Source organism: Mandrillus leucophaeus, unplaced genomic scaffold (assembly GCF_000951045.1).
Source record: "Mandrillus leucophaeus isolate KB7577 unplaced genomic scaffold, Mleu.le_1.0 Scaffold18, whole genome shotgun sequence".
Lineage (NCBI taxonomy): Eukaryota > Metazoa > Chordata > Mammalia > Primates > Cercopithecidae > Mandrillus > Mandrillus leucophaeus.
In genome coordinates, this window is record NW_012101809.1 from 4,267,957 (window position 1) to 4,273,123 (window position 5,167).

Below are 5,167 nucleotides of genomic sequence, written 5' to 3' on the forward strand. Positions count from 1 at the left end.
TTTTTTTGTATTATTAGTAGAAACGGGGTTTCACTGTGTTAGCCAGGATGGTCTTGATCTCCTGAACTCGTGATCTACCCACCTCGGCCTCCCAAAGTGCTGGGATTACAGGCATGAGCCACCACGCCAAGCCTATTAAGGATTTCAAAAAGGGGAGGGGGTGTAAGAACAGGGAGTAGGTACAAAGATCACATGCTTCAAAGGGCAAAAAGTAGAACTACTAATAAGGGTCTAACAAAGATCACATGCTTCTGAGGGAACAAAACAAAGGGCAAAAGAACTACTGATAAGGGTCCAACAAAGATCATAAGGCAAAGGGCAAAAGCAGAACTACAGATAAGGGTCTACATTCAGCGGTGCACGTATTGTCTTGATAAACATCTTAAACACCAGAAAACAGGGTTTGAGAGCAGAGAACCAATCTGACCACAAATTTACCAGGGTGCAGTTTTTCCCCACCCTAGTAAGCCTGAGGGAGTACCCTCAGGCGTATCTCAAACTGAGACCAGGCGTATCTCAGTCCTTATCTCAATTGCACAAGGCAGACATTCCCAGAGCGGCTGTTTATAGACCTCCCCCCAGGAACGCATTCCTTTCCCAGGATATTAATATTAATATTCCTTGCTATGAAAAGAATTTAGTGATATCTTCCCTACTTGCACGTCCATTTATAGCCTTTCTGCAAGAAGGAAAATATGCTTCTTTTTGCCCGATCCCACAGGCAGTCAGACCTTATGTTTGTCTTCCCGTGTTCCCTAAAAATTGCTATTATTCTGTTCTTTTTCAAGGTGCACCGATTTCATATTGTTCAAACACCTATATTTTATAATCAATTTGTACAGTTAACACAATTATCACAGTGGTCCTGAGGTGACAAACATCCTCAGCTTACGAAGCTAAAAAGAAATAAGATCATCAGGGGGTGACGTTAAGCCAAAGTCACCAGAGTTAGATATTGAATCTTCGATATCCTCAGGTGGGGAGGAGCAGACGAAGGGAGAGAGAGGCTGAGCAGATAGTGAAGGCCAAGCGGGAGAGGAAAGCTGAGGAAAAGGTGGAAGGTCTCCAGATTCAGAAAACTGTGGTAACTGCAGGGGGTCATGGGATTGGTATTACATTAGGATGGCACATACCAAGGCCCAGTCACCCCAAACAGTGGTGGGAACATAATTTCCTGTCGGGACCAGTTCCCAGAATTTTGCACCAACACGATCCCATAATTCCATATCTAACATTCCCTTTTCGGAAAACCAAGGACAGTGTTCTTCCACCACCCTGAATAGGGTGCCCATGTTTTCCATGGGTACCTGAACTCCCCCTGCCCCGGTTTTAACAGGAGTTTAATGTAGCAGAGATAAGCATAATGTTTAGACTGTGTGTGACCCATAGTTACCCTGGACAATACACAGACAACTCACCAATCATCAGGGGGCCAAACAAGCGTTTCTGTGGACTGGATCGATGAACGTTTCTCTGCACCTATGAAAGGGAATCGGGTTCCCACATGCACTTAGGAAAAAGAAAACCACATTGGCACACCAGATATTGGGGGAACCCACCCCCAATATTTCAACATACGTTATATTTTCCATAAGTGTCGGCCGGCTGAGAAATAAAGAGAGACAGTATAAAGGGACGAATATTATAGCTGGGCTGCCGGGGGTGGCATCACATATTGGTAGGACCATGATGCCCGCCTGAGCCTCAAACCAGCAAGTTTTTATTAAGGGTTTCAAAAAGGGGAGAGGGTGCAAGAACAGGGAGTAGGTGCAAAGATCACATGCTTCAAAGGGCAAAAAGCAGAACTACTAATAAGGGTCTAACAAAGATCACATGCCTCTGAGAGAACAGGACAAAGGGCAAAAGCAGAACTACTGATAAGGGTCCCACAAAGATCACAAGGAGAAAGGCAAAAGCAGAACTACAGATAAGGGTCTATGTTCAGCGGTGCACGTATTGTCTTGATAAACATCTTAAACAACAGAAAACAGGGTATGAGAGCAGAGAACTGGTCTGACTACAAATTTACCAGAGTGGAGTTTTTCCCCACCCTAGTAAGCCTGAGGGTACTGCAGGAGACCAGGGCGTATCTCAGTCCTTATCTCAACCGCACAAGACAGACATTCCCAGAGCGGCCATTTATAGATCTTCCCCCAGGAAAGCATTAGTTTCCCAGGGCATTAATATTAATATTAATATTCCTTGCTGGGAAAAGAATTTAGCGATATCTTCCCTACTCGCACATCTGTTTATAGGCTCTCTGCAAGAAGGAAAATATGGCTCTTTTGCCCGACCCCACAGGCAGTCAGACCTTATGGTTGTCTTTCCTTTTTCCCTAAAAATCACTATTATTCTGTTCTTTTTCAAGGTGCACTGACTTCATATTGTTCAAACACATGTTTTACAATCAATTTGTACAGTTAACACAATTATCACAGTGGTCCTGAGGTGACATACATCCTCAGCTTATGAAGATAACAGGATTAAGAGATTAAATAAAGACAGGCATAAGAAATTATAAAAGTATTATTTGGGAACTGATAAATGTCCATATTAAAATGAAATATTGACAATTTATGTTCCTCTGCCATGGCTCCAGCCAGTCCCTCCGTTCGGGGTCCCTGACTGCCCGCAACTCTAGCGTCCTGACAGTCATGGTAACAGTGACATTGAAGGTGGGAGCTCCATCGCTGCTCTTGGTACAAAGATGGGTCAGTTCTCCATCCTGCAGCAGTGGGTTTCAGATCACAGAACATTTCTGGCCCCCAAGTGTCACTCCATTTGCAAAAAAACTTGACCAGTCTTTGCCAATCAGGACATCAGCCTCAGCTGGCCAGATGTTGACAAAGGTTTTCCCAGGGATGGTGGCCTGGATGGAAGGCAAGTCCTTGTAGCCCACGATGGCTGTGTCCTACAGGTCCCTTCCACCACGAGGTTGTCGATATGGGTGTTCCACCCTGCTGTGGGCTGCTTGTGGCACTGCTGTCACCTCACGGGCAGGTAGGGGAGGCGGAGAGCTCAGGGCATGCACTGTGGTTGGGACCGCTGCTCTGCTAGCCGTGCAGAAGCCCTCATACAGCCACTTCTTGGAAGTGACCATTTTAAGCATTTATTTGAAATCGATATTTTTCACTGTATTGATCCAAATGACTTCAAGCATAAAAGAATGGACAGATCAATTTTATTTGTTTACAAAAAGGAAAATGTGGCCAGTCTTGGCCAAGGTTAACAAAACAAAGGGCAAAGCTTAACTGGCTGAGTGTGGACTCCAATCATTGGAAAGACTGGGAAGATGATTCAGATGAAGCCATGTCTGATTTTGATCATTTCTCTGAGATGATGAACAATATGGGTGGTGAAGAAGATGTAGATTTAGCAGATGGAGCAGACGATCATTCACAAGACAGTGATGATGAAAAAATGCCTGATCTGGAGTAAGGAATATTGTCATTATCTGGATTTTGAGAAAGAAAAATAACTTCTCTGCAAGATTTCATAATTGAGAGAATTCCTGAGTTGATAGCTCTAAAGACAGATGCTGTATTTGCTTACTTTAACCCATTTTTCAACCTGTTTGTTTTTTAAAAGGCCTCACTAAGGGTTGGTATGTACCACTGTATGGGGCAATTTTCAGTCAGCTAAGGCAATAACCCTATGCATGAACATTTCCCAGACTTCCATGAAGCTGTTGAAGTCCTAGGCAATTGATGCAGCAGTTGTGATAAATACATACATCTCACCTAAGTCTCCTTTTCTTCATAACATAGATACTGACATGATAGAAAGCGCTCAGCTTAGGGAAAGAGAACTAAATTTTAGATTATAGGACATGGATTCAAAAGTGGCTGGAACAAATTGGCTGACATCTTACTGGTAACCTGCTATTCCTCTTGTGTTGTTCTTCAGGATTGTTCCACTAAAGCTTACCTTTCAAAAAATTTACCTCTCAGGCTGGGCGCAGTGCCCCACGCCTATAATCCCAGCACTTTGGGAGGCTGATGCGGGCAGATCACATGAGGCCAGGAGTTTGAGACCAGCCTGACCAACATGCCAAAACCCCATCTCTACTAAAAATACATAAATTAGCCGGTCATGGTGGTATGCATCTGTAATCCCAGGTACTTGGGAGGCTGAGGTAGAAGAATTGCTTGAACCTGGGAGGTGGAGGCTGCAGTGAGCTGAGATCACGCCACTGCACTCCAGCCTGGGTGACAGAGTAAGACTCTGTCTCAAAAAAAAAAAAAAAAAATTGATATTACCAGATGAAATCACAGCCACAAGGTAGTGGACATTCTTGGTGTCAATCATTACAGAAGAGAAGGGCCAACCAGGAGTTGTTAGTTGAGGCTCACAGAGGTGGGAGATGGCATCTGTCCCTGCCTCTGGGAGTGGTCTGTCTGCAGGTTCAGTGAGGACTGAAGTGAAGGCTGCTGCTGGAATTAGGCAGGAAGGCACAGGTAGGGGGCCTCATGATGAAGAAGAGCTGGCCAGGCCTCGTAAGTCAGAGTGCCTGGTTGCCCATTACTCAGAATTTTCAAATGTTGTTCAGATTTTTAAGGCCATTTGCAGCCAGGGGTGTGGGCTGGGATGAAACCCATGAGAAAGTTTCCTGAAAGAGGGGATTTGAGGTAGGCCTTGAAGGACAGCTAGGACTGATGCAGGACAGTCAGGCAAACCTTAAACTGGGGCTTAGCCCAGGTGGGTTCTTGGCTTCACCCAAGAAAGAATTCCAGGGCAAGCTGGTGGTGGTAGCCAGCAAGCAGCAGTGCACAGAGCAGCAGAGGTACTGCTCCTCGTAGAGCAGGGCTACTCAGGGGTAGTGTGCCCAAAGTCACAGCTCAGAGGCAGAGCTGCACTCATATTTACAGCCACTTTTAATTATATGCAAATTAAGGGGTGGTTATATAGAAATTTCTAGGATGAGGTAGTAATTTTCAGGCCATCAAGTTATTGCCATGGAAAGGGGTGTTAATATCTGGGTGTTGCCAAGGCAATGGTAAAGTGACATGGCACACTGGTGGGTGTGTCTTATGGAAAGCTGCTTCTGCCCTGGACCTGGTTTTTTTTTGAGATGGAACCTCACTTTGTTGCCCAGGCTGGAGTGTATTGGTACGATCTTGGCTCACTGCAACCTCCGCCTCCCATGTTCAAGCGATTCTCATGCCTC

At 45.1% G+C, this 5,167-nt stretch overlaps 1 pseudogene; it reads right to left on the reverse strand.

Annotated features, from left to right (window-relative positions):
• Positions 1–4,308, reverse strand: part of LOC105537838 — an 11,688-nt pseudogene extending 7,380 nt beyond the window's left edge.
• Between the last annotated feature and the right edge of the window lie 859 nt (positions 4,309–5,167).